The sequence below is a fragment of the Phalacrocorax aristotelis genome, chromosome Z, assembly GCF_949628215.1.
Source record: "Phalacrocorax aristotelis chromosome Z, bGulAri2.1, whole genome shotgun sequence".
NCBI lineage: Eukaryota > Metazoa > Chordata > Aves > Suliformes > Phalacrocoracidae > Phalacrocorax > Phalacrocorax aristotelis.
The window spans coordinates 21844245-21863250 of NC_134311.1; the positions used below are offsets into that span (position 1 = coordinate 21844245).

General features: G+C 36.0%; 1 protein-coding gene across 1 annotated transcript in view; it reads left to right on the plus strand.

The window, feature by feature from the left end:
* Positions 1-19006, plus strand: part of FBXL17 (F-box and leucine rich repeat protein 17) — a 293836-nt gene that overhangs the window by 66040 nt on the left and 208790 nt on the right. The gene's annotated exons all lie outside the window — the stretch shown is intronic.

Below are 19006 nucleotides of genomic sequence, written 5' to 3' on the forward strand. Positions count from 1 at the left end.
GAGCATCTAGACCTGTGACATTGGTGCACCTGGCTGTGAATGAGAAAGCTTTCTCATCTATGCAGAACATTTACTGTTCTTTGTAGAGAGATACAGTTGCTTCCCAAGTACCCTATCCTAAAGTACACTGTCAGCATTACCTGGTTAACTGGGTTCTCATATGAATTAAGATGTGCCGTTTTCAGAGACCAAAAGTAATACAGACATTTTATCATGCCTGGACCTCAAATGAGTAAATGCTCTGAATCTTTTCTGTCTCCTTTCAAAGCCTTTCTGGTTATCATGGTACCATGTGATACAGTGTCAGGGAAAAGCAGGTCATGCACACTTGAGTACCTTAGCAGGACAGACTGTGATCAGGTATGTCTAGAATATATGTGTTGATTACAATTTCTTTATTAATATTTTCACTTTTTTGTCAACTGGGACAACCATGAATCACCAGCATCTAGTACTATTCAGAATCTGTAGGATGGTGCTGGATATGTGCAAACTAGGTTTGGATATTATTTTCTGTTACTTAGAAATTACATTCTCTGCTAACGCTCTGTCACAGCACCTTATAAGCAAGAAGATTAAAAATACTTGTTAGAATGCAGTATTTTATTCTTGCACGTTATTGATCCATAAACACTTTTAATCTATTGTGAGATTGCTCTTGAAAGACTGAGGAAAAAATTAAGAAACTGCACTTAGAAAAGTCATCATTATAATGACAGGCAATTTACTTTGAGGTAACTGGAGCAGTGAAGAATGCAATCAATCATATCAGCAAGTATCTTTACAAATTTTATTAGTCTCTGACAAATGTTATACAGATCAGCAAGGTCATTTCATAGTGAAGCTGGGATATTGTTTTCATATTCTTACAGTAACAAGAGTGCTTTGAATAAACTGCATGACCAGTTCCCTGGGGTTCTTGCAGTGCAGTGAAGCAATGAGATAGGAAATAAAAACAGCTGCAAAATGAGGCAGTTGCTTTTTCCTGTTTGTGTAGGGCACATTTTCAGGCTAACAGTTCTCACTTTGGGGGAAAACAGCCATTTTAGTGACAGTCACTGTCAGGTATTAAGTCTTCCTGTCTTTCCAGTCCCTGTTAGATGCCTTTACCCCACTAAAGCAGATTCCGTGGGCCTTGGGTTAAGTATATTTGCACAGGGCACTTACTGGATCTATTTCTCGCAAGAAAATTACCACCAGACTTTGAAGCATGTGGAAACAAAACAAATGTGCATCCCTTAGATAAGATCTCATGAAATTAAAACCCACAATTGAAAACACAAGAAGTTTACTAATATAGATGCAATTCTAATTTTGGTAATATAAGTTTTTCAATATGTAGCAAGGATATTGTCCTTATCCTTCAGAAAGCAAAGTATTTTCTTATAGCAGTCCTTTGAAAACATTTATCCAATAAGCTTTTGATGTTGTCTCATATGCATTTTGGGGAGATATCAGATTTGGTACTCCCCCAACAATACACATATACTACTGAAACAAATTTTTTCTGCTGGTTACTGACTAATATATATGTATATAGTCTCTCTGCTGGATGAGAGTCCTAGCCAGTTGGGTGGTGTTGGTTTTGGTTTGGTTTTTTTTTCTTTTTACTTCTGCTTTTATCTTTGAAACGGATATGCTTTTGGAAGGATTTGTCATCATGAACTGGAGACCTATTTGGCATTTTAAGTCATTGAGAAGAGTAAAAAAATCACTAAGCAAATCTGCTGGCAGCCATGATTACAGTTATGTTTTTATGTTCTGACTACTATACTGCTGATTCAGTGGGAACAACACTGTTCCAAAATTTTCCTGTGTAGTAATGTTCATTGAATTCTGCCATGTAGTCCAGACTCCTTGGAATTTCTCGTTTAATCTTGAGGTTCCTAAAGTCTATGAGACTTGGCTGTTTATTTAACTAGTGTAAGGAATATATGGAAACATGGAAGAGAGACCTATTGCATCAGGGACTCCCATTGCTTGCTAGCATACCTAATCACATGATTAAGTGCTGTTTGGAAGTATATCTGTTTTGATCAAAAAAATAGTTAAATTGCTTACGCTATTAATACTGAGAAGTTGAAATGCTGTGAAATTTGAAACTTCATTTGAATTCCTAGTCTTTATTTGTTACCAGTCTTTCCACATAAGATTTGTGATTATAATTGTCCTTAGCTAAGATAATTATGTTCTCACCTCCTGGTATATCTCGGGGAGAAATCAGATCCTGGCTTTATCTTTGATAAACTCTGTGCTGTTCTGAAGTTTCCATTTGCTTCCATTCCATGATTTTGGTACCTCTTTACCTTTGTCTGGTCCAAATATGAGTGAACAGAGTTGCAGAGAACTTCTGTTACATACTTTCACTGAATGCCTTGCAGAATGGTGTTCCTTCTCTGTTGTAGGAAAACCTTGCCTGATATGTTATAGGGCAGTTTCTTTTGCATGGCTGCATCTAAATTGGTGCTTGTGGTGCTAATCTGTAACAGATAGTATACCCAGTGTTTTCTTCTCTGATGCGTTTCTAGCCGATAAGAGCTGAGTTTGTAACAGAAGTTCTAATGACTTTGTACATAATGCTCTTCAGTTTCATCCTATTTGCTTTACTCCAGTCTTCAAACTCATCCTGTTCTTCGTGAACAGGTGTGTTATTCTCATCTGTGCTGATTGTACTCTAAACTTTATCAGCAAAGTTCATGGCATTCTGCTTTTTGGGAATTGTACATTCTTCTTAATAAAACTATTTAATACCTATCTCAAGATTGTTATTTTACAAACTCTGCTGTTCACCCCACCCAGCTCAATTATTCTCCTTGCAATCCAGTTCATTGCTATCTCCATCTTAACCAGTTCCTTTCCTGTCTTCTAATTGTTATATTGATTGCCGCCTTCCTCAGTTTAATAACTTATTTTGTGATAGTCTGTGAAGGACATTACTCATATAAATTGTTGCTGCGTTTTCTTCATCCAAGAAAACTCCCCCAAACAACTGTAAAAAATACAGATGCTAAGTTGACAGTACCGTTAATGTGGTAAATGTGTGGTTTGAATTCTACATTTACCTCTGCATCCTTTTTCTTTCCTTAAAGTTTATTCTGGTAATTGTTTGAACAAATTATACTAAGGAGGTCAGAAGAAGAGGAATTGAGTTAATGAGTTTGCACAGACAGACACTGGCTCTGCAAGTCTCATTTCAAGGTAATGAGACTGAGCTAGCTAAGGGTCCAACTGTCCAAGGATAAAGGAACACGGTAGGAGATAATTTTTATGATTGTCCGGCTGGTCATTGTGGTTTTTCTGAAGGAAGAGGCTGCCAAGGAGAGCCTGAAGAGGCCTGAGCAGTCGTTTATATTCTGCTGGTTCAGCAGGTGTATGAGGATGGGAGAGTAAGGGATAGGGATGAGAGATGGGGATGAGATAAGGATGGAGAAAGACATGAAACAAAAATAAATTTAACACCTTTCCAGATATTACACTGGGAATAGAAACAACATAATTGTTCTCCTGTTTATACTTAGGGGTAGGGAGAACTTCATTCTTGCTGTCTCTGTCTCTCTTGCTTTCCCCATCCCATGTGTCCCCTCACTTTTCCCCTCCAAAAAAAAAAAATAGCTGATGCAGTACAACTGGAAGTCATTAAGCAGTGTACTTGGGTGCTACTGATGGTTATTTGAGAGCTGACCTAATTGATTGCTTTGCCAAAAGCTGGAGGTGTTGAAGATGCATTGATTATGCAAAGCATTGGATATTGTATAGTTTGCTCTTTTCACAAAATTGCAGCTGATTTGTGAAGGAATTGATCACAATTTAGGAGGCTGGCAATAGTTTGTGTGTTTTTCAGTAAGGTAATGGCTCGTCTTCCCCTATCGATTTATATAGCTTGTTTTACAGCTCTGGCATAAAAAATTACTTTCCTGCTTGTAATTGTCATATTTACCAATAGGGGAGGGTGGGTAAAGGTGAAGGGTGTTATATTGGCAAAGATTAGAAAGATCAAGAAAAAAATGTGTTATTTCTTTCAAAAAAAACTTTTTGACTAGCTTGCCTAGAAAAAAATACTTTGTGTCTATCCAGAATTGGGTTTATTTCTTTGAAGGTGTGTTCATTTTGTGGTGGTTTTGGGTTTTGTGTATTTGTGTGGGGTTTTTTTGTTTGTTTTTTTTAAGCTTTGACTTTCTTAAAAAGAATTTGTCATAATACTGTGTACTGGTTTTGGCTGGGGTAGAGTTCAGTTTCTTCACAGTAGCTAGTATGGGGCTATGGCTTGGATTTTTTTTCTGAAAGCAGTGTTGATAATTCAGGGATATTTTAGTTACTGCTGAGAAGTGCTCACACAGAGTCAAGGCCTTTTCTGCTTTTCACCCCACCCCACCAGTGAGTGGCTGGGGGGCACAAGGAGCTGGGAGGGGACACAGCCAGGACAGCTGACCCAAACTGACCTAAGGGATATCCCATACCATATGGTGTCATGTTCAGTAATAAAACTAAGGAGGTTGGCCAGGCTGCCACTGCTCGGGGACTGGCTGGACATCAGTCCGTTGGTTGTGAGCAATTGTTTTGGATTTGGTGGTGGATTTTTTCCCATTCCATTGACTATTTTTCTTGGTTTATTCCCTCCCCCACCCCCCAATTGTTTTGTTTCCCCCTTTTTTTTAAAAAAAAAAACCACCCAAACAAAACACAAAACAAACTGTTAAACTGTCTTTACTCAGCCCATGAGTTTTCTCACTTTTACTGTTCTGATTCTCTCTCCCGTCCCACTGGGTGAGGGATTAAGTGAGTGGCTGAGTGGTGCTTAGCTGCCTACCAGGGTTAAATCAAGGCATACTGACTTAGTGATTTAGTAAATAAGATAAGAAAAGCTGAAGAACTGTCAAGATAAGATTTTTTTCCTCCTTTCTGCCTGCTTGCTTGTTTCTTACTTTTAATTTAGGGTTTGTTTTGGTTTTTTTTCCCCTTTCCTTCTCTGTGATGGTCTAAAGACTAGCAACAGTTGTGGTCCCTATTTTCTGAATGAGCTGAATTCTGGGAAGAGCAAGCAGGTGTTGTTCTTCACTTCTGCTCCTGCTCTTTGCTCCCTTCTTTCTGAATTGCTGAACTTCAGCACCCTCTTGTGCTGGTCCTGCCATTATCACACAGCATACAGGGATTCACACAAGCCTGTCAGCCCTCAGGTTGTGGATGCACGTGATGACAGGTTCTCCTGTTTCAGCCTGCCTGCATGGAGGTCTGGTTCTGCACCAGGCTTAATCAGGATTGTAGCCGCTTCCAGTCATAACTACTGTAGTAGTCCCACTTGTATTTCCCATCAGCAAGATGCTGTTCTTGAATGCATATATGCAGTGGTAGATTGAAATAATCTGAACAGGTCTTGCATATGCCTTTAGACAACATGTAAGGATAAAAAATCAAATCCAGCCTATATTCACACTCACATCACCTACATGCTCCTAATACATTTTTTTTTTTAATGTCTCAGCCATAATTTACTGGACCAGTTTCAAGTTCTGCCTTGGTATATGACAGAGAGAAACATCCTTAATGTCTAGTTTCTATATTTTTGTGCTTCTCTTGGAGCTGTAGATTCCTGCTCCTTCAATTCCTACTGTGTCAGTTGAGGGCCCTTATGAGATGATTCGTCTTCCTATTTTTGTCTATGGCCTTGGAAATGTAAAATTATTTAATCCAGGTCACAAAAAGGTAAATGGCTATCATTAATACGTTTAAGTGCCTCCCTGACTACAATTTATTTGTGCTTATTTTTACATATTCTCAATTTCTTTTGCTGTCTGTGTCCAGATGGCCTCTTCAGACTTAACTCCGATAGATCAATATTAGTGACGTAAATGATACCAGCCAGGTAGACTACTGTACGTATGGTATTCTTACCAAATAACACTGATGACTTCCTTGTTCGCCCAGCTTTCAGAAAGGAAAAAAAATCAAGACTGCTTTAAGTATTTGAGAACAAAATAGCAAAACAAAAATCCCCCCACTTTTGTTTTTACAAGTTACTTGGCGCAAAAGTGTGTTTAGAAAAAAAATTAAAGAAGCAGGTGTGTTATGAAGAATTTCGGGAGATTATCTGTTACCAGTTCTAAATACCATTTCTTTGATGCATTTTGGAGGTAATTGGTTTTTGTTGCTATTGTGATTTGGACAAAGCAAAAGTTTTAGGATTTTTGGGGGTTTTTGTTTGGGTTTTTTAGTGCAAACATTAAGAAAAATACAGCTCTGTTTCTATTTTAATATTTCCAATTTATTGTCACAAGATATAATAGTGTACTATTATTAACTGAACAAAAAAAAAGTTGTATAAGAAGTAAAGCATAGAATGTGCAGAACTGCCACTTAAGAGTTTTCTTTTCTGGACTAGAGGGATTATTTGCTAAAATCTATCAATTAGATTTCCACTGAAGTGCATGTGAGAATGTGTATATGTATCCTGTGGAATATCAGGTTTTCTTTTAACTTTTTTGATCCACACTGTGTATTTGCATCTGAGTCCTCATGTATATGCATATTAAAGCTCTATTTCTGCTGTTATAATTTTTGTTATTGTTGCTATGTTTGGAGGTCGTTCCTACCAGTTACTGCTGATATCAAACTGTGATTGTAATGAAGCAGTCAATCACAGTAGTGAATGCTGAAGATTACCATTTTAATGACTAATTTTCCTGCCGCTTTTCATTGTAGGCCAGTACCATTCACGTAATAACTCACAGGGTGTCGCATGTTTACTACTTATGACAAAATTTCTCAGAAAACTCTATATCAAATCACAAATGTAGGGACAAGACTAAAGCTGCTGCTAAGAAAATCATGATGTCCAGCCTGTTACGCTAGTGTTTTTGCTGAGCAGACCATATGTCCCCTGATTGTAGTGCTGAGTAGATCAGAAAGCATGAAAACAAAAATATTTCATGCAAGTGTGAACTTAGAGATCTATATTAAATCACATCCTCTTCCTATTAGTCTTTTCATCGTGTCTGACACATTTCGAGATTTTAACTGCTTCATGATTTAAGGCTGATTCTGCTTCAGATTAGTATAATATGTGGATTGGTGGTAGTACTTGACCAGACTGTTCTAACAGTAATTTATTTTAAATTATTTCTAATGCATACAGTTCACTAAGGGAAAAGATACAAGGAAAACATCTCTTCTGGTTGCTTCTTCTTACAAAGTGTTTCCTTTTAATGGTAGTTCTGTTGTGTGGAGATAATTTATAAATCAAACCAAAAACATTTCGATTTCTATGCAATGTGTCTCACTTTCACTGACTTTAAGCTCATCCTACGTTTCCTGAGTTCATCTGAACTTGTGATTCCTATCTGTTCTGAATAGAGGTGCTTTGAAAAAAAAAAATCTGCTCCAGTTAGGATTTGGATTCTGGCTTTACCTGTTTTTTGTAGGCTTGGAATAGTATGGAATATTCTAGACTTTTCGTTAATGAAACTTGAAGACTTCTAGTACTCAGATTGAGCAGGATGAGTAACCATTACTACTGAATACCTCATATCCTCTCTGTTAGCCGATAATAAAGATAATACCATGTCGATTAACCTGTATTACAAGAAACTTTTTTCCTGAACACATAGTTAATCTTTTTTTTCTTTTTAGAAGGACTTCTCAAAGAGAATGTAATTTTATTTTAACACCTTACAGTATCAGAAGGAAGTTTGCAAGGCTGGTTAAAATTAAGTTCTCTGCCCTCCCTAAGAGATGCATTAAAATAAATTCAGCTGGCAACCTTGTTTGTATCTGCAATTTGAGTTACATTCTGTGTTGTTTATTTTAAGCATAATGGCATATATTGTATAATGTGTGCTACCCAGGAAGACTGATACATAAATTTGTTCAAGCAAGAAGTAACTATTCTAAGAAGCTCTTGTGGTATCCCATGGAATGGTAATGTCCATTAAATGATTTGTATTCTTTTCTGAGCTTTGCTATAGAATGTTGGTTTTAGATATTACGTACAGAGTCATTTAATGTTTTTCAATAAAATACCTTCTGCCATTTCCCCTTGTGGAGTAAAGTTATTAAAGTATGGAAGAGGAAGAGCACTTAATTATGAAATTACTTTCTTTGACCTACGCAGTTGTAATCATAGTTCTTCTGCTGTCTTAACTTGTATTTATTGCAATATGTAGGAAATTTTCTCATTTTATTTTGTCTCCTGTCTCCTATGTGACATGGAAGACCTTTCACCAGTTAAGGAGCCCATGCTTCATGTTGAAGAGTGTAATTTACAACAGAAGACTTTTTCCTTCCCTCCCTTAATACGTGTCTTTATCCCATTATTTGCAACATATGATGACCGTATGCCTCAGATAGAATCCCCATCACCAGGATTGAATGGTTTCCTGGATGAAATTTATTTGGCTGGATTGGGCAGGCAACACTTCTGCACCTGTGACCTATTCTGGAAAATTTTGGGAAATCTTGTCTTTCTATGCTTGTGAAAGAGGAGGAGGAGGTGATGTATCTGTAAATACTGTGTACAGAATGTCAGGATGGAAATGTCTTGAAGGTGGGTTACAAGAAAGATTTTGGTATTTGTGTCCCCTTTCAGTGTCTGCAGTAGCAATCTGTATATATTTGCTGCTGGCAGCCTTACCTATTTGTTACAGTTGATGATATCAGCTTTGTGATGTCATACTTTTAGTTGTGTAGTTTTATGTACGGCTGGTATGAGTAGATTTAGCTTAAAAAAACATAGTTACATGAAAAACAGATTCAAATGTGGTGATTTCTGTAGTGGTTTTTATGGTGTAGGCTGTACTGTGTGTACACATTACATCACATTCACAACTTCTGCTTGAGTTTCCTGGCTCACTAAAATTACATGGTGTCTCCGAAAATTGAAGAAAATATTTGAACTGGAATTGTGTCGTTTTCTAGTTGTACTAAGTGTTCTAAGTGTCTAATTTTTTTTTGACAGAAAATGTTCACATTATTTTAGAAGATTACCTTTTCAGTCATGTTTACTATCTCTTAAAATAAACGTGTGATACCTACCAAGCGTTATATCATATTTTTCCTCTTCAGATTTCTGGATGATTTTGTAGGCATGAATAAATACCAGATGTTTGCTGTCTTTGTGTGCCTATTAGCCTTAGAGGTTACAATGCCTGTGTTACCACTGTCATACATATTAATGCTATGTAGGTGTTACAAGCCTGTATTACTGATTGCATTACGTACTAGGAATATGTTTATGTGCTGGCAAGATGGAGGGATTTGAGGGTTTGGTTAGAATAAAATCACTCTTTTTATCAGTGTTTTGGCTTGCTTCAGTTTGATTATCGCTTTGTTCCACTGAGGAAACTTCTTTAGACGTAGTGAAGCATCTGGCAAGTACTTACCCTTACAGTATACCACAATGATGCATATAGTAGGTTTTGGTAGAAGGAGAGTTACAGTATGTTCATTCTGCTCTGTTGCTTTAATACAGGACAATATAATACAACAGTCTTAGTACGTGAAAATCTGTCAGAAACAACTATTTTTGAGTTGGTGTAGTGGGCTAGCAGTGAGAGTGTTGCCTAAGCTGGTATTTAAGTTTCTTACCTGAAATAAAAATATTGAGGAAATAATAGATTAGTTTTGCCCATGACAATGATCTGACAACAGAGCAAGCGTATGCTATGATCATGATGGTTCCTTTAATGAATGGAGTATGGATTTGTCAGATTCTTGACCAGGAAAACTGAAGGGGTTTATTTGAGCTGTTAGGAGGCCTTCAGAAGATAACCAGATTAATGAACGAAATGAAACTGAATAGGAAATATGCTTGTATAGCTGTGGGGGCTTTAAAAAGGGAGATAATGCAAAGTCGTCATCTGTCACAAAAAGGATAAATATTTGATTCATACACTACTTACACAAGAAGGAGAGATTAAGTGGCTAGACCAATAAACCGTGGACCTATTTTGCAGTTACATGGAAGTATTTCCTTTTTATTCAGAATGATACTAAATGAAAAAGCTTTAAATATTTCTTAGCATGTGGACACATCAGTCTTTTTGATTCAGTATTATGACTAAAAAAGGATGGGCAGGATATTATTTTTAATTCTTATGAATTATTTTTAAAAAGAGGAGTGCATAATATGCTGAGCAATGCTTACCTTTACCATAACCTTTTGTGAATATACAATATTCCTGATGCTTTGTTCTCACTACATATTTTGTAATATAGTGGCACTATTTGTCTAAGTAGGTTTTTTTGTGTGTGTGTGGTTGGTGGTTTGGTTTTTTTTCTGAAATGTGAGTGGTTATCAGGTTATGCATATATGCTGTTTAAAAGATGTAGAGTTTTATTTTGGAAATAGTGTTTTGCTAATCCAGAGTAAACACATTTTGATAATAAATTTTTCTCTTTTGCTAGGAGGGCAATATTTTATAAGCTGAAGAATTGTTTTAACAATTTTATTTGCATTTTGCAACAAACAAATTAGGGTGTGCTGATAGCCTTGTTCAATATAACTACATTCAAACTGTACTTTATTAAATTGTGAGTTAATGGGAATCAGAGATAATTTATATTGAGAACTGAGATCTGTTTTCTAACCCAGACGTTTAAACTCATTTGAAGATAGTTGTTGTCTGTATTTATTATTTCAAACTTAATGTGTTCCAAGTGTGTTGCTTTGTTTATTAATTAATTCAGGGGATAAAATAGATCGAAATAGGAGAAGGAACTAACCTGTTGTTACTGATGGCACAGCTATCAAGAGAAGAGAATATGACTAAGCAGTGATACTGTGTGACAGAAATGGAAGGAGTACTCTGTACTGCCCTTAACTGAGCTACTTATAGTTCTGTATCTAAAAATTATGAGATGCTTTAGTAAGAATTTGTATAGGTTTGGACTACTATCAAGATAAAACAGGAACACCCATTCTGTATAGCCAGTTGCTCAATCCTCTTAAAACCAAGGAAGAAACATTAAATCCAAATGTATTCTAAATACATACCTGATAGAATTATGATTACCATAAGTTGAACATTCAACAGAGTATACTGCAAAACTGTGAAGGTTTTTTTAATACTTGTGATATTTTAAAGTAGTTGATGTTGCTGGAATGTAGTTGATGAGTCCAGCTGGTAAAATAATATAAAATAAAATACTCCTTTCAGCTCTTCACATTAGTCCTTACACTCTTGTCTATCTTCCTCTCACATCATGGGCAGATAGTAATGCTAACTCCTGAGCTTATGTATAAGAATAAAGGAAACAATACTTCTGCAATTCTTTTCAATCTTTTCCTCTTCTCAGATGTGAGGATCTGGTAAGTGTTGCTCAGACCCTCATCAAGAGAGTATGTTCCTGTGAGGTCTGAGGTAGCCAGGGGTGCACAGGGTAGAAACTCCAGATGTCATGTTCTCATCTCAAAATGAGACAGCCGCAGAGTTAGTGCTTCACAGATACAAGGCAGCAAGCACATATGGAGTACTGCCAGACTGGTTCTGTATTTTGGGATGTTGCTTCAGGCAGCTAAGGCCTCCTCTGAGCCCATGGTTTAGTTTACTGTACTAGTGTGGTGTGCTGTGAATTGTTGATTCTGATGGAATAGCTCATATTGTAAGGTTCACCTTGCAATACAGGCTCTCCTTCTGTATTTCATGTTTACGTTTCACCTTAAATGGTGAGACCCATTTCAAGAAACAGATTTCTGAAATAAATTAACATTTAAATATTAAGTTTATCTTAAAATATTGTAGGATAATTCTTGGTTTGTTTTCCTTATTTGTAAAAAGTCACTTAAAGTGATGGATTAACAGTCATCCCTTTCAGTTAATAATGAAACAAGTTTTACTTCCATTAGTAATCAGCAGTGTTCTATTTTATGAAAGACTGCACATTTGTTTTGTATAAAGACCTTTTTAATAATGAAAAGAAACCAATCAAAACTTATAAACCCAGACTTGAAAAGATTGAAAATCTAGCCTAAACTTTACAAATATATATTAAAAAATGGGGATAATTTCCTTTTCAGTTAAATTGTTTCCTTCAAAGATGAAGGAATAGAAATATTTATATTTCTCTATGTTGGCTGCTCTTAGAAATTGGCAGTACTTCTTAAATCTTTCCTTATTAACTGCAAGTTAAACCTGACAGTTGTTGAATTTCTGTTGTGATTGAGCAAGTGGTTACATTTATCCATATGTTACTGAATGTGAAGAAATATATAGTTTGTCCAATGGCAGTTAGTTAAGATGAGCCTTGCCTTGCTGCTGTTCACTAATGATATTTGGGAGTCCTGAAAACTTGAGCATGATGACAGATTATCTGTGCCTGATTTTTGTCAATGTTCTGTAATTGCAGTATGGAGTCATGAATTAAATGTGTCTTTGCCAACAATAATTACTTTGTCACAGCTTTTGTGACAAAAATAATTTAAGTTGATGTTTGTGGAAAGCAAACAATGTATCACTACTATTGAACAGGAACAGTCTTTCCCAGTTTAAGTTTAAAATAAAACTTTTAAGCCTAAACATCATTTTTTACCTTTTCTGCCTTTTGTTTTCTGGGGGAGGGAGAACAAAAGAGCCCTTTATCAGTATTTGTGTGTGTTTGTAAGATAAGTTTGTGATGTAATCCCATTTAATTTAAAAGGAGTTGGGTCTTATTCAGGGTCAATCAACTAGTATAATCTATTTCTAGTAAATTGTAATATTAAAATAAGGTTAGGAACTGATGCTAATGAGTGCTGTGGCATGTTTGGTGGAACCTCAGGATTAAATCTGTAAGTAAATACTTTCAGTATTGCAGCCTTTTGTAGGAATGACTTCAAAAATTACATCGAATTTGTATTTGGATTCAGAAGTGGTTAAATGAAAACAATTTGCTTGTAATTTCTTACTCATTAGACTGGGAAGGTGTATGTAATTTTAAATGTTTCTATGTTTTAGTTTAACAGTGTAAAGTTTACTAGTATTGAACTTCTAGTGTAATATTGTGATCTCAGTTTGACCCTTTGTTAAAGTAATGTACAAAGCGTTAGTCAAAAGAGAGACAACATCATCTCTCCCTGTGTGGCAAAGAGGGATCATCTGATCGTAATTCTTTGCAATGACTAGCCTTTATTTCCATCTTCACCCTTTGACAAAGTGCAATAAATTCAACTTTTACCTGGCGTCTCGGCAAGCTATTGGTGATTGTATTTTGGTATAGAGGTAGCAATGCAAATTTTAAGCTAAGCAGGAAGACCTTATGTAAGCACATACCTGTAGGTAGTCAGTCAGTGTCTCTCAAAACTATTTCATTGTTATGATTTTTAAAAAAATTTTATTTAATGATATTTTGTATCTTCCCTGCTGATAGAACAGGGGTAGCCTGGCTGCCTTTGTTTACAGTAGATATAGATATTTCTGTATACAAGCAATCTCATTGCTTTCTGTTACTTTTTTGTATGTGTTACATTTTTGTGCATGTAATTTAGCTCACTTGAAAGCTGATGAGCTGAGTTAGCCAGGATAAATGCCTTTGGTCTGTGTGATTTGCCTGCATCTTCGGAAATGAATGCATTTCATGAATTTTGGTAAAAAGAAGTAAAAGTTGTGCCTGAGGTTAGCCTAACTGCACATTATAGTCAGTTATGGCATGCAAGGATTTCAAGGAAAACAGGCAAGGGAAAATGCATGTCATTCGAGTACATGGTATAAAACACAGCATTGCAGGGCAGACTTTGAGTGGGTTATTTGTAGACCTTAGTCTGTAGTATATAGTAACTACAGACAGAGTTAAGGCAAGAAAATTTTAGGACTGAATTAGCGCTGAGTTTTTTGTGAGCCTATCTCTTTTCAAACCTAAAACTGAATTTTAGTAAGTCCTCCTTGACCCTTCCCTTCTTCCTGTGCTGCCCAAAAATAAGTATGGTTAAGTTGGTGCCTGATTGAGACAGCTAAAGACTTAAAGGATTGGGAGAAAAGGGATTTCTTCTACTGTGAGCACTAACTTCTGCAGTGGTTACTTAACATTACGTTCATAGCAGACTGATTCTCTACTTACGTGAAAGCATATTTTGCTCTGGCAGAGTTTATGCTGTCTTTCTTCTGAGGAATATTTTACGTATTTTGCAAACTTGTATTTATGTATTTTACAGGGAAAAAATGCATTTTAAGATTGACTTACGTTGCAGTGAACCTGTTCAAATAAGAGAATGTGGTGTTCGTTCTGTGTCAGTTACTATTTATCTTCCTATCTGCCAGTTTTTTCTGTTTAGGCTTCTGTAAGTTTTTATTAATTGTGAGGCTTTTTAGTTGGAATTTAAGTGGTTTATATTGTTGTACTTCAAACTTTCTTCTTGAATTATAATCTTTGCTTCAGAGCTGTTTCTCTTTACTCCTTCAATTATTGAATAGAATGTAAAATAAACTAATACTTACAGAATCTACTTCAGAATAGTCAAAATATTGAATTTCCATAAAACAGTGCTGAACTGGGATTAATATATAATAGGCTGCAATACATAAAAAGAAAATGATTAAACCATATCTCACTTATCATAGATCTTTTTAATAGGAGCAAAATCTGTACCATTAGTTCCAGTCCAGTGTATTTCCCATTCACAATGCTTTAGTGCATAACTTATAAATCTGTCCTCATCATCCTATATTACTTTTTCAAAGCAAGACTAACATCAAGCAAGACAGGATGAATGAAAGTCAATGAAGGTCGACTAGACAATCCAATTATTAAAGATTCTTGGAAGAACAGTACTGTGATCTATAAAAGAATTGGTTGTGAATTTCTGTATCTTTGTTGACAAGGGTCATTTCTGTAGAACTGTGGTGTATTATCTATGATAATCTGCTTTTAGATAATGCTAGTCTAATCTGTTTGTATCTTACCTCTGAATGTCAGTTGTTTATACTCTAAAATATTTGTTAGTTTGCAGAAGCCATATTTATAATACACATTTCACTTACCTGTTCTATCTCCTAAATGGTGAAGAGGCCTTTGAGGAAAATATAACATACAGTTACATATGGCATTACAAAGAGACAGTGTTAAGATTGCATAATCATTGCATACATGCCATAGCTAATTTTCCATGCATTTTTTTTCATAAGTCATTTATCTTTCATTCATTCTACAGAACAGGCCATGTCTTGGGAGTGTAAAACACATCCGTACAATAAAAGTGATTACTATTTTTGGCACCTACTTGTAGTAGAGATAGTAAGCTGGCCTGCATGATAGAGTTGAAATATAAAAGTTCAAATATATATATAAGCCATCTGTACTGCAAATGGCAAAATAAATGAAAGTCTAATTAAGCAGAACAATAGTTGTTTTCAGCCTTAGAAACTTACTCAAGCTTTTGTTGTGGTTTAACCCCAGTCAGCAACTCAGCCCCACCAGGCCTGTTGCTTGCTCTCCCCTGCTGTGGGATGGTGCTGAGAATTGGAAGAGTCAAAGTGAGAAAACTTGTGGGTTGAGATAAGAACAGTTTGATAGGCAAAGCAAAAGCCACGCAGAGAAGCAAAGCAAACCAAGGGATTCATTCACTGCTCCCCATGGGCAGGCAGGTGTTCAGCCATCTCCAGGAAAGCAGGGCTTCATCACACAGGACGGTTACTTGGGAAGACAAACGCCATCACTCCGAATGTCCCCTCCTTCCTCCTTCTTCCCCCAGCTTTATATGCTGAGCATGACGTCATATGGTATGGAATATCCCTTTGTCCAGTTTGGGTCAGCTGTCCTGGCTGTGTCCCCTCCCAGCTCCTTGTGCCCCCCCAGCCACTCACTGGTGTGTGGAGTGAGGAGCAGTTTCTAGCACAAATCCAAAACAGCCCTTGAAAACTACCTTGAATAAAGTTAATTCTATCCCAGCCAAAACCAGCTTTAAGTTTAGGTTTGTTCCTTCTATTTCAGGTCTGTTTGAAGCTTTTTTTTCTCCCTTATACAAATAGGTCTAACGAAAAATAATGCTACTGCATCCAAACCTTGTTTTATTTTGATTTTTTGAGCCATATACAAATAAGGACCGATAGGATTCAGTTATCAGTTATTCTAATGGAAGACTAGGTAATTGTACTGAGTATAATGCTACCCATATGTTTATAAATAAATTCCAAACTATTACATGTTCTTCCTCTTTCCCACCCCTGCAAAAAGGAGGACAGACCTAATAATTTTTTTTACCTTTTTGTCAGATATTTAGTTTGAGTGTTTTGATCTGATATTTCTATACATAGTATCTTAATATATTCGCTTTATGAGAAGCCATTCTTGTGAAATTCCAAGTGTGTTTGTGTGTATGTAGATACATATATCCCTTCCCAACTAATACAGTCACCAGTGAGTGTGGTCATGTGTTAAGAGTAGCTAACTGAACAGAATATCAAGTGGCCTTCATTACAGGCTTACTGGTGGGATTCGTGTTATTAAAATATCAATTGCTATAAATGACATAGGCTCTGAAAAAGAAATTATGTAGTTCTAGGCACAACTATAGTAAAGAATGCTGACTCTGAGATTACAGTGCTGATCGAGAAGAGTTTTACAGTGTTTCCCAATAAAACTTGAAGTCAGTTCCTGCAGGTGGTGGAATTTTGTGACTGACAGCAAAGGATGAGTTCAGTTATTGAGCTGAGCTGAAAGACAGCAACAGGTTCCGTGCATTGCTGTTTTGTTTATAAGTCAAGATTTAAGGACAGAAATTGCTGTTTGCAGTAGCAAAATGCTTGTCTAAAGTGGTGATTTCTACCACAGTAATTGTAAAGCATATTCAGGTAATGCCACACTACATTTTGACAGATTGTAAGTAATTTTTCTAAACTGGGAAAATCATGAAGCTTCCATGGCATACAGAGGTAATGAATCTTTTCTGACTAGATAGATGCTGCATATATAACGAGCACTGAAAAGGTTCACTGCTAATCTGTAAACTATTTAATATATATATAGTCATAATATACTGTTACTAACTTTTACCAAAACTATTTTTTCCTAAATTGTGTTTAGAATGCAGGAAATTCCATGGTATGAACAGAAGATATTTTAAGACATAGTGATTTTACTATTTACATTGAAAGACATCATTTTTTAAAAATGTCCTCATGAACCCAGATGTCATCTATATGTAAGAAATTATTTGAATTTTTAAGTAAAGCTCTGTCATGAATTAATTTTGTTAAGCAAATTTGTCTGCGACAGAGAATCATACTCTAATCCTCCGTAGAGAGAGGAGGGTAACATTGTAACATGGTCCTTTTCTTAGATCATTAGCTGAAGCAGAAGGTTTAGTTTATCTTCTGCACAGAAGATAATCTCCCCCCCCAGCTGGTAGAAAGCTAAATAGTGCAAATCTGTAAGTCATTGACTTCTGATAGTTTGTCAAATGTTTTTGGTAGTCAGTATCTTAGAATTCCCAAATAGCTGAGGACAGCCACACCGACTGCGAGGAATGTGCAAAAATAAAAACGTAAGATCGTGTCACATCAAAATCAAAGAAGATATTTCTTGCTACACTTATTTTTTTGTTTTTGCTGTTCTTCTTTAAGTAGGCAGTCCTGAGACATGGGTCTGTGCAGATATGACATGATCGCTACCCGATTTGTGACCAAAGCTGCTTAGCTGACCCTTTTTCCCTTTCTTTTGGCTTCTTTTCAGTTTCATTGGCTTCTAAATAGGCTATCCCAAAAGGCTTGCCTCTTATTTGGCAGGTGAGCAACAATAAAAATCTTTGCTCAACGAGAAATTGTTGCTTTGAGAAAGCTGCATTAGACCTCTAACCATACTCATATTCAGTAACCCCAACCTAATAGAGCTTCTGTGTGGTGTTATACCTATAATCTTGTTGGCTTCCCTTATCTCTGGGCTATCTTTTCAGAAACTGTTTTGCCAAAGTCTGCACCAAGGTCACCACATGCTGCTGGTGTGCAGTTAAGTGACATGTTAGGCAAGTTGGAACTGTGGATAAAGGTGATCCACAGCACAGGAGGAATAACATTCCTATATATGTATTCACCTGAGGCTCAGTTGTGGACTAGATGTTTCAAAACTTGTTTTCCTTCTGAGTTATGTGATAACAAGAAGGCTTCCTTACAAACCCAGAACGTTCTCATCATTCAGGATTTACAATTCTGGATATAGTGAGACATTCCTGAGCAGTTTGGCTGGAAAATACAGAGATGGTCCCAAAATTACTGTCATTTGCACTGGGAATTTATACTTCTCAGGAAAAAAACTAAACTTATTTAAAGGAAGATATACAGGTGTCTTAAGTATACCCATGTCAGTACTATATTCTTCACAAAGTTCACAAAATGTTGTTCTTTTGAATATTTAGTCTATGTACAAAGCATTACATTTATGCAATAGATTGTGTTTCATAGTTAATATTTTATTAGAAAAACTTTAAATATAAAGAAAAAATAGTTGTAGGAATAAATAAATCACAATAATAGGTAACGTCTCCAACTGATAATTGACAAAATGGTATAGTACTATGAGATACAAGTCTGGTGTGGGAAACATGTAATGTTATCTTTATTTTAACTTAAATTGCTTTGTTTTCTTAAAAATGCTTAGAAAAGGCACATTAACTTGAGGTATTGAACAATTCAAATTCTTTGCAGTGTCAGTGGGTAAAGCATGAGTCTGCAGGATGGCAATAACAAATTTGTTAGTATTTTCACGTTTTCCTACAGTTCATGAGAACAGTGGATACAGTGGTCTGGTTATCTGCAGGTAAACAGGATGATGATAATATTTGAATTTCTGACCATAGTTCTCTCTCTTCTTCCATTTCTTCTCCTCCTCCAGGAAGATGGTCCCGCTCTGCCAAAGGTCATCTTTTTCCTTTCTTTTCATGCACATTTATATATATGTTTGCATACCTGATGTTTTCTCTCAAACTCTTAAAATAAATAATAGCAGTGCTGATAATAATAAAAGTATTAATGAACAACTTGCCAATGTTACAAAGAAATGGGTTAGGCTGTGTTAAGTATGTGCTCACATCACCTATTCAACTATTACCTGT